Source organism: Camellia sinensis, chromosome 10 (genome assembly GCF_055761805.1).
Source record: "Camellia sinensis isolate YWXY chromosome 10, ASM5576180v1, whole genome shotgun sequence".
Lineage (NCBI taxonomy): Eukaryota > Viridiplantae > Streptophyta > Magnoliopsida > Ericales > Theaceae > Camellia > Camellia sinensis.
The window spans coordinates 166,899,080-166,910,920 of record NC_138970.1 but is presented as its reverse complement, the minus strand read 5'-3'; the positions used below and the strand labels follow the sequence as shown (position 1 = coordinate 166,910,920).

At 32.3% G+C, this 11,841-nt stretch overlaps 1 long non-coding RNA gene across 1 annotated transcript; it reads left to right on the top strand.

Moving 5' to 3' along the window:
• The first annotated feature begins 270 nt into the window (after positions 1-270).
• On the top strand, positions 271-7,228 carry LOC145801784 (uncharacterized). The gene is made up of 5 exons (XR_014343437.1): positions 271-423; positions 1,383-1,490; positions 5,477-5,553; positions 6,601-6,660; positions 6,747-7,228. It is a non-coding gene; the product is annotated as an uncharacterized LOC145801784 (long non-coding RNA).
• Positions 7,229-11,841: the final 4,613 nt, after the last annotated feature.

Sequence of the window (11,841 nt, the reverse complement as noted above, 5' to 3'; positions counted from 1 at the left end):
TTGTTGTGAGATTTAGGGCTGGGCATAGGGTTATCCGACCCGCACAAATCGCCCTACCCGACCCTACCCGCACGTATATAGGCAGTTTAGCAAAATGAATAGGGTAGGGTACGGTTTGAAATATATAAGATTTGCGGGTTGCGGACGGGTTGCGGGTTTGGACCGTACCCGCCGCAACCCGCCTGCACTTAGCCAAATATAATATATATATATATTTTTTAAGAAATAACATGGACCGTTCATCATCATCTAGATCGATCTATCTATCTATTTGCCCTAATCCCGTAGGCTACTCAGCTCAGTTCTCACTCATTCTTCTTCCATTTCTCTCTCTCTCTCTCTCTCCCCGATCGACAAAAACCAGCGCCGATTGACCACAACCAGCACCGATCTGTGTCAGTCTTTGGCTCTGGCAATTCTCAGGTAAACCTCTCTCTGTTCATCTTCTCTCTCATTCTTGTTATTCCATCTCTCTCATTCTTCCATCTCTCTCTCTCTCTCTCAAAATTTAATTTAATGTTCAATTTTTTAGATTCAATTTCTGTATATATGTAGTTTTGTTTTATGTGTACGCGTTAGATCTTGAACTTTTTTACTGCTTTTTATGGGTATATATATATATATATATATATATGTGATTTGATCTCTGGATTGTACAAACCAAGCGAATTTCTTTTGCTTAGTGTAAAATTTGTAATTGTGTCTTAAAATTTTCAGTGGCACTTGTTGGATTTGATCTTCTTAGATTAAACTGTTTTAGATGTTAAATAAAGTAATGCATTTCGTGGATATTTGTGGTTTGATGTCTGGATTGCTCAAATTGTTTGATTTTCGTTCATTTTCTGTGAATTATTCCACGATTTTTTTTGTGTGTGAAGATTATCTGATTTGAAAATTATCTGTTACATTGTGCACAAATTGATCTAGATTTGTTTTGAATTCACTTTGTTCCCACATCTGTTTTGAGTTCACTTTGTAGATTCGTTGAAGATCTTTGAAATTTGAATCATATGACGTATAATTTTGTCATTTTTGTCTATTTTACTGGAAAATTTTAAAAAAAAATTGGATCATAATTCCATGTACAATCCTGACCCTTTCATTTTTGTGAATATTAAATTTTTGAAAATTTTTATGGTTTTGGTGGATCTGAGTTCTGTGCACTCTTGGTGTCTTGAAGAGCATTATATTCTCCTTTTAATTTATTTATTATGGAATGAATAATTTTGAGTTGATTTGGTAGATCTGTTTTCATTGAATTATCAATTAAATTTGGTAGGTCTCTTATGGATTAGTAATTCAATTTCAAATTGGGTATGATGTTTTGATTTGAATTACCTTAGGATTGTTCAAATTGACATTGAGTTCACTTTAATTTGCAGAAAAAATAGAGAAATCCTGCACATTCAAGGTGGGCAGTGTGGAAACCAGATCGGATCAAAATTTTAGGAAGTTGTTTGTGATGAACATGGGATAGATCCAACTGGAAGGTATGTTGGAACTTCAGATTCTCAGTAGACAGATACTTATGGATTTGATATAGTCTTGTTGGTTAATCCTCTTTAGTTTAGAACTCAATTATGATACATTGCACTTGTTATGTATATTATTGATCACTGATTTTTCCGTTGTTTATTTGTAAGAAAAAAATTCAAATCCAAACCGCAAACCAGCCGCAACCGCCCGCACATCCGCAAACCCTATCCGCACAAACTGCAAACCGCATTGCGGGCGGTTGCGGGTTGACTTTTCTCCAAACTGCATAGATGCGGGCGGGTCCAAACCGAACCGCGGACACCCCTAGTGAGATTTATTTTGAAAAATGAAAGATATTTATAGTAGTTTGAATTATGACCGTTTGTATATATATTACTGTTTGAGTTGAGTGATTGACGAGGAGGTGAACAGACCAATTTCGACTAAGCTAGTAGGGGTGGGCGGGACTAAGAGCGAGAGAGGTAGCCATTCTTTTTGACCAAAAGAATGGAGCTAGAGATAGATATCAAAGGGTTCGTTTGGGAAGTGGGTTGGTTTTTTGGTTATTTTAACCTATGGCTAAAAAGCCTTGTTTGGGAAGGACTTTTTGACTTTTGTGACTTTTTGTGAGAGAAATAATGTAATGATTATAGGTTGGATGTGATATTTTGTCTTATTGGGCTAAAAAACTTATTTTGCCTTTTTGTGACTAAAATAGCCCCAAACTCAACCCAACCCCTCTTTCCAAACGAAGCCAAAACATTGCCATGCTCTAGTCTTATAGAAAAAAGATTAGGAGCTCTAAATTAAGAGCTCTAACAGCTCTAATATCTCTAAATTAAGAGCTCTGATAGCTCTAATTGGTGTGAGTCCCATGTAATGTGATGTTTTAGCCTTGGTTTTTTTTTTTCCTTCTTTTTTAGATTTTCCATATCATTTGTACTCTTTTAGAGCTCCCAAATTAGAGGGATGTATCATTTCTGTATTTTATAATTTTGCCTCCACTCTCTTCTATGTTCTCTGTCATTCTATCGTAATAGTTTATCCTAATGATGAATAAATATATTTTCAATAAATTAAATTTGCTCACCACTTTTACGTGTTATTTTATGTTTGTAATAGTTATAGGTAACTCATGTCTGCTATAGCAGAGTAGGCTATAGGCTCCCACACCACACTCCATCTCTCTCTCTCTTCCTCTCTTGTTTCGGCGGCTAGCAGCCGGCCATAGTGACAGGGTGGCCAGTGGGTATGGGTCACACTCCATTTCCCCCCTCTCTCTCTTGGCCAAAAAAAAACTATAATTGTTAATTTGATTTTAATTTAATAAATTATTATTATTTTTTATTTTATTTTTAAATTATTAATATTATTTATTTAATTATATAAATTTTTATTTTTACAAGATTAATTTTTATTTAATTATTTTAATTTTTTATTTTTATAAGATCAATATTTTTGAATCTCTGTATAACCCTTGAACTACAAGTATCTGTTGGGTTCCATCGTTGAACTACATGTCTCTCACTCCGTCGACTCTCCCTCTGTTGCTCTCACTCTGTCGGCTCTCCCTTCGCCAGCGAGCAACAACCCTATCTCTCCCTCAAGGTATCTCTTAAACCCTATCTCTCCCTCACTCTCTTGCTCTCTCTATATCTCACTCTATGATTCTCACTCTATGATTCTTACTAAACCCTAGCCCTATTTTCAATTTTTTGAATCAATTTTTGGAATGTTTTACCAATTTTGATGGGAATACATGTATGTATTTAAGGTAAAGTATATGTATATACAAACTGTATATATATACACATACTCCATTGTACTGATCACTGGTTTTTTTGTTGCGGTCTTGCTCAATTTCAGCGAAACATTGCGAATCTCTGAAGTTTCAAGTCAATTTGCTCTCTTGATTTACTTATGTTGGATTTTGAAACTCTTCCAATTCAATGATTTCTTCATTTCTATATATAATTCTCGTAATCGCCTCCACGTTCTCTCGATTTTTTTTTTTTATCAACAATGCACTGAATTGGTTAAGGTTTGAAGAAGAGGAACAAAAAGTTATCTGAATCAAGAGTTTTTAAATTTTGTCTCCCAGTGGTTTTTAGAGAGAGAGAGAGAGAGTAATTTGCTCAGGTCAGTCAATCAAAGTGTGATTCCTCTCTCTTCTTTTTTTTTTTTCCTCCTTCTCTTGGCAACTTCACTAATTTCATGTATTAATTGCATTTTTTTTTTAAATTTGAAAATTGATTTACAAACATAATTGTTATACAGAATGTCACAAAAGCAATGTCAAAACAATATGTTTGAGCAATCATATCGTTCAATTTTATGTATGAATTTTATATTTACATAGCATTACTTGTTTTATTTTCCAACAGTGCCCTTTTTAAAACCTTATCAGCGAAAATAGCTCCGCAATTCGTAATGCTAATAGTGTTTCTTTTTATTATTTATTTCTTGGTCTGTCTAAAACCAAAAATGACCCAAAAATACGAGGACAAATTTTTTTTTTTTTGGGCAAACAAAAATACGAAGACAATTGGGTTCATATAATATGGTCATTCCCCATTTGAAGTCTACTTTCTATTCTAGGAATTGGAAGAGGTTATGGTCTCTCTTTTTTAGCTATAGTTAAAACTTAAAACCTATTTTTAAAAACATTGGGACTTTAACGTAATAGCGGATCCAGTGGCAATGGTTGTGGAATTTATATTTAAAAAATAATAAATTATTTGTTTATATTCAATCAATAGGAAATTTGTATCTGAAAGTAATATTGGGTTGGATTTATAGGCAGTTTTACAATATATGATGAAAGTAAATGTATTACTTCAAGAGCTAAATATTTGTGTGTTTGTGTATCTGGTTTAGATTATATTTGCTCAATGATTTTAATTCATTTTGTCCTTTTTTTCTTCTTATCTTGTTTATTTATTTTTTGCGTATCAAATGCTAGTTTACTTATGAATTGCACACCATGTACACACACACATACATATATGCATATGTTCTAGACTATGTGTTTAATGAGTTGAATTATATGTTTTTTTTTTTTTGGTTTTGTTTTTAAAGTTTTTTAAGCAAGCAACAAAAGCCTTTATATGTTGTTAGCATGCTAATGTGTGCCCCTACAATCAAACTCAAGTTTTGGCTTGGTTGATACCTTTTGAGAACCTTACTAATAGAAAAAAGGGCAAGATGCTCTAGGAATCTATCTTTCTAATAATAATAATAACCAAGGGCCTTTTATATGCCATGTCATTGTAAGGCTACAACTTAGAGTAGGCCTTACCTTCTATGAAATACAATTTCATGCACTTTGCACCCCTTTACTTTGACCTAAGTTTCACCTTGTTTTTAGTTTCAATTGTGACAATCAAAAGTTTACATAGTTTCGGTCAAGTTTCAATGTCAATACTCCATCAAATATCTCCCGTCAACTTTGACAGGGTGTGAGCATATGAGTGGATAACATCTTCACCCCCAAGTTTCACTTTGGTGTTTAATGAGTTGATTTATATTGTAAAGTAGCTCAAATTGTCAGAAGTCATGTTATTGGGTACACTTGTCTATATTCTGCTCTAATCTCTTTTAAATTGTATTATTCTGGTCATAATTTCTTGAACTAGTAACTTGTTTGGTTGAGTTATTAAATTGGAGCCCCGACTTGAAATTTTTGTTGAGCTGGTATGTTTGAATAGGAAACAAAACAGAACAAACTGAAAAGACTAAAATGCTTTGTTTAAGAAAATTACTCCTTTTAATGTTGTCTTGTAAATTTTTTTGAGCTTTATTTGGTGTGGATCGGACAATTATTTGCTATGTTTGATGAGGCAATTTGTAATGGTGGTTTCTAGGTTTGGTTCTATGTATCCATTGTTAAACTTTTTGAAGGTGTACATAATGTTGTAATTATTGAAGTTATCGCTACTTGGTATTTTTATTTATTTATTTATTTATTTATTTTGAGATTCATATGTTTGTGGAATTGTAGGGAGTGGCTGATTGAGTCTATCTTAGTCTCTTGCCTACTAGTGAGGGTAGTTGGGTTACTGCTGCAAGGGCGTTGAGGTATTTTTCTCTGATTATTTTAAAGTTACCTCTTGATGACTTTTTCATTCCCGGCGCCTTAATATATTTCTACGCCATGCTACTTTTTTGGGTTTAAACTTCTTTCTCAAAGTGTTCAAATGACCACTGAATGTATGTGTTCTGTCCTCCCAAAACTACTCTGTTATTAGCCTAACAACTTTGCCTTTGCAGCGGACCCGGTTATTGTTTGTTTGGACATTCACTTTTTTCTCTCAAGTATCATCACCAATCTCATCTAGGTAAATCACAGGTTTTGAATTTGATGCATCTATCTGTGCTTGGTATAAATTGACATAGGATGAGTTTGGTAGTAGGTAGTAGGTGGTACTCCTTCTGAAGCTTTCAAGGATTTATGTTCTATTTATATAATCTACTTTGCATATTTTTTTCAAGAAGGATTTATGTTCTAAATATGTTAAGGTAGGATACATGAAAGTATATCTCTCCCTCACTCTGTTGCTCTAGGATACATGTTTCTCTCTTCACTACAATCTCTAAATGGGCCTTTGTTCATAGTCACAAGGAATTGTCTAAACTGTCTCTTTTCTATGGCAAGTGTTTTTTACCCTTAAGAATAGTACATGTGGTTTTGTGTTTTTATCAACTTGTAATGTCTGTCAGTGTTGTAAATTGATAGAATATTTTGATGTACTTCAAGAATGACATCATATATTTTGTTCTTAAACCTGCATTGATTTTTCTACTTTCACCATATGCTTAAAAGTATTGAGGGTTCATTTGGGAATTGGCTATTTTGGTTGACTATTTGACTTTTTACAAAAAGACTTGCAAAAAAGTAGATAGAAGAGTTGACTTTTTGGTAGTTGCTTGTTGACTATTTTCTCTCTTTCCAAACAACCAGACTTATGAATGTATTTTGCTTCTTGAATGTTGGAAGCTTGCATATATTTTTGAAGATTATAATAGTTAAAAACCTAAAATACTCTATTTTAGAATTGATTCCTTGCTTCATCCCAATTTTGCTATAACTAGAACTGGGTAATTAGACCAATGTTATATGCATAGGGTTATGGTGTATGCTGTGAGGAAATTGCCAACGAAAAGCCTGCCTTTGTTGCAAATGAGGTACCTGCTTTTCATTAATTTAAACTTTTTGTTTATAGTAATTGTTATCCATTGAAATTAGCTAAATTGATGTAAAATTGTTGCAGGAGTGGGGTCAATTATAGATGAGGCTGTTCAAATTGATCTAGTAGCTGGCTTTGGGAGATTCGACTCCATCTTAGCGTCATTATGCTTGGAAGCATTCCCTATTTATTTTTAATTTTTTGTGGGCAATTTTATGAATCCATCTTCTTTTTTCTTTTCTTTTTTCGTGTAAATTTCCATGTTAGTCTCCTTTGATTTATACTAATCTACATGTGAAGCTCCTATAGTAAGGAGAAACGAACACCAATGGTTAACCCCCTTCTAAAATGTGACCCCCCCTTTTTATTTTTTATTTTTTATATTTTTTATAAACAATTAGTCTAATGTACAATTTAAAATTGGTTTTTGAACAATATTTGGTTGATGTAATTTGGATGATTTTTGTGTGGATGAATGTAAACTTGGATAATTTTTATTTGGATGTAAATTTGATTTGGCTAATCCATCTATAAACGAATTGATATATGTCCAAATTGTAAATTATTTTTTGGATGCCAATCTATGTATATGATATTTGGATACCAAATTGTTTATGTTGCAACATGTGCAAGCCAAGTTGTTAAAAATCTTTGCATGTGAAATTATCAAGTACCTATAAGATTCATTCTCATTTAATTGCACAATTGATTGGTGATAGAATTATACTTCCAATTGATTGGTTATTAAAGTGTCAAGTACCTAATTCATTTTCATTTAATTGCACAATTGATTGATGATCAAATGTTTTACAATTTCACTCACAATCAATTGGCTATGAAATTGTCAACTACTTATCAAATTAATTCTCATTTAATTGCACAATTGATTGGTAAGCAAATATCTTACAATTTCACTACTAATCAATTGCAAAATCAATCGGTTACAAAAGAATTCATATTATTGTACAATTCGTCATGGATCAAATATCAACCAAATCCAAACCATATATATTCACTCCCAATAGATTGTGCAATTATAATATATGTCCAATGCCTAACAATTTCACTTTGAATCGATTACACAATTAATTTTAAAATAACATCCAACCAAATTGTTCAAGTATGCCAATCAATTAAGCACAAAAGGCCACCCAAATTGCAAATGTGGATTAATCAATTGTGGACCTTCACTTAATATCATCCATGTCAATCCATACACAAAATCCAATTATCTTGTTCAAACAAAAAATTGATTAGCAAACCATCAGAGAAATTAAAAATCACATGAACACCAATAAATGTAATATTTAAACACTTGAGAAAATTTGGGGCATATTTCATTCATTTCAATAAAATAATTTTTTTTTTTTCATTTCAATAAAATAATTGATATACAATACATTTACAAAGTAGTTAATATCCAACTCGCCAAAAAATATTAGGCATACAAAGTTCACATATCGGTTATCTAATTGCCACATTAAAAAATTTGGTTAGCAAGGGTTGTACGTATCACTTTTAAATATTCAAAAATTAAAACTCACTTCCAACAAAAGCCAAAATTGAAGCCCTTACAAAGAGGGTACCAACCCTTCACAAAACACAACACTAGTTGCACTTGCATTCCTTATCTCCCAACCACGTGAGAAAACCAAAATAGCAAGAGCATGACTTATACATATCTTTAAATAATCGCTTGAATCCTTAAGTAGCCTATTTATAAGAAAAGTAAATTCCACAAGTATAACACCATGGCTTACAAATTCCATAAGTAAATTCCTTATATGTACATGTGTTGTGCGTATGATTTGGTCTATAAACCGATTCATCCATGTTAGCACACTTGCCAATGCTCTGATATCAATTCCTTATCTCCCAACTAGGTCAAAAAACCAAAATATCAAAGTTGTCCATACGTCTTTCTTGACATCATACATATAAAATGCCATGAGCAAAAGCATGACTTATACATATCTTCAAATAATCGCTTGAATCCTTAAGTAGCCTGTTCATAAGAAAAGTAAATTCCATAAGTATAACACCATGGCTTACAAATTCCATAAGTAAATTCCTCATATGTACATGTGTTGTGCATTTGATTTGGTCTATAAACCGATTCATCCATGTTAATGTCCACAAACAAAGCAAATAATAATGCAAGCACACTTGCCAATGCTCTGATATCAATTAATCATAAGCAACTAATAATTTAAGCACACGCCAATACTATGCTACCAATTCCGGTGCTCTACCGACAGTTGGGACTCATTTTCCAACTTTTACTCATTTGTTTCTATCAATGAAGCATCAACATTTCAGACCATTAGTTTCTGTAAACCAATTCATCCATGTTAATGTCCACAAATTGAGTCATCAATATTTCAGCTATTTGAATTGGATTTCCTATGTTTCAAGTTCAATTCCGTCAACTATGCGTGAATTTCAGCACTCAAAGATACATTTTCTTCTAAACATAAGTTCCGACAATTTAAAGTCACTGATTACTACAACTTCTAAAACATAATTTAAACTTTGGTAGTCGAGAGACATTGAATGACTCAGTGTGTTTTGTGGTTCCTTAAGAACAAATAACCAAAGTTACTATTCCGAGTCACAAGCATATGAAAAAAGATAATAATAAATAAAAACAAGAGAAAAAATAACTTCCAAAAACTAAAGCCAAATAAAAGGATCACACATCCACCAATTCAATAATTTTAAAATTTACAGTTTCTGTACATGGTCTCAATTACCAAACAAACTAAAGCACGTCTACAATTTTAATTTCTACACCTTCACATTATCTCAACTACCAAACAAACTAAAGCTTTCAACCCAATTAAAATAAATAAATAAAAATAAAAAACAAACACTTAAAAAAACAAAAAATAGATCTCATCTTCATCATTGTCAGGTTCTACAAAGCAAATAAAACAACCAACACCATCGATGGACACAATAATACTCCAAAAAATCAATTTAAGGTTTTAGTTTTTTAGATAATATAGATTAAAAAAATCACTTAGGTTCTTGTAGACCTCATTAAGCTTACGGTTCATGTTAATCGTGCAATGAAGGCAATACACAACTTTCATTGCACGTTGATGACAAATTCATATCCACCACAAAACTTGTAATGGATCTTGACTCAAACCAATCCAGTCAAAAAGATAAAAACCAAATCAAATATATAGTATCACAAACACAAAACCAATGTTTGGTTAAAGCAATCAATAACATGTTTGTATGAATTCGTAACATAAATGTAAATAAAGCAATTAAATTGCACATCAACAATACCTGTGTTTTCTCTGTTGAAGCACTACTAGTCTGGGCAGCAATTGAACCTTCACATATACACACCAGTGACACAAAAATAGAAGCTATCAAAAAAAATTAACAAAATCAATACCAAAAACAATCGAAGAAGTTCTCTAGAATCAAGATTCATTCCCATAAAAACCAAAAAAATAAACAAATTAAAGCTATAAAATGTGAGCATTCACGTTTTAAATGCTTCCTTGCACAAATTGACTTCATAGAATTTGCATTTTAGCATTTTATAACATGAGCAACAATCAAATTTAAATAAAAAAAAAGGTATTACATAGGCAGAAATTGAAATCAATATTGCAAAAGGAAAGATATTCGCCTACTTAGTCTGTGGCACTTCCACTCAACCAACAGAAAGGTTGGTAGAATTTTAGTTACATACCACTCTTAGAAATTCAAACTAAGTGTTTTAAAAGGCGCGCTTAGGAGCGAGGCGCACCTGAGGCGCATCTTAAGGGAGTGGCGCACACCTCATGCACTTTATTTAAATTTTTGCTCCATCCTTATTCTGTGTGTGTAACCATATGAAATTACAACCCCTTTAATATAAAATGTAAAACATACTTTGAGCCCCAATTTTCATATCAGAAAAAGGTCTAGGCATTAAGTAAGAGCTCTGGGATTGCAAGATGGATATGTGGCTTTGGGATTCCTTTCAATGTAATGAATTATAACAGTTTCATCCAATGATTGAAGTTATTAGGCAATTTGGCCCCGCTTTAAAATTAAAACCACTAAGGTATTATATGGTGTGAGTTCCTTATCTAAAAAAAAGGAATGAATCACGTTAATAAATTTATAAAGAAAGATAGATAGTATAGGGCAAAGTAAGATTGAATGTTATAATTTATTATTTTTGAAACGTTGAAAGTTATTTTTCATGATTTTTGGAATATTGAATGTCATTAAACCAAACCAAACCAAGCCAAGCCTTAAATCCCATCAAATGGGGTCGACTACATGAATCTTTCTTCTCCACTCGACTCTATCTAAGAATATTTGTTTTATGTTTAAAACTTTGCCAATATTAATATTTTGGTTATCTTCAACAACTAGCACCTCGCCTTGCACCTCACGCTTAAGCTCCAGGAAACCTTAGCACCTCAATGCAACTTCAAGTCACTTTACCAAGTTACTCATATTCTATTAACATCAATAAATGATCAATTACACAATTGATTGGCTGTGTCCTATACAAAATAACAATGTGCATAGGAATCAAATGACCAATCGATTGGCCATCACCAATCGATTGGTCAATTGATTTGATGGGCTTGGCCACCACAATGTTTGAAATTGATTATTAAAGAATATCTCCAACCCTTCACTTCTCTTATCATATTTAAACTTGATGATTAAAGAACTAAAAGTGAGCTCCAATCAAGGGGGTGAAAAACAAGGACAAAACTACCAAAACTACCATTGAAAGCTTCAAATATTATTAGATCTACTATCAAATACTACAAATTTATCAGATTTATCGGGAAACAAAAATTAAAAAAAGTTCATGCTAAAGTTCCCCATCAATTCAACCCCGACACATGGCATTTAATACTTATCCAGTTGAATAAAATTCATGCTAAATTTTAGTACACAATCATTATTTCCGCATATTTGATTTCAGTGTTTTATTGTCAATAAATTATTTCCTCTGATTTCAAATCAAATAAGCATTGAAGTCCCAATACAAATTTTAAATAATAAATAAATCTAAAATTCCATCATTAAATAATTGACCTTCTGTTTTTTGGCATCTATGTAACTCCGCACGGCAGGTACCAACCTGTTATTCGAAATCAACATCATCAAAAATGCACAAGATGAATTTTATTTTTTAATATAAATA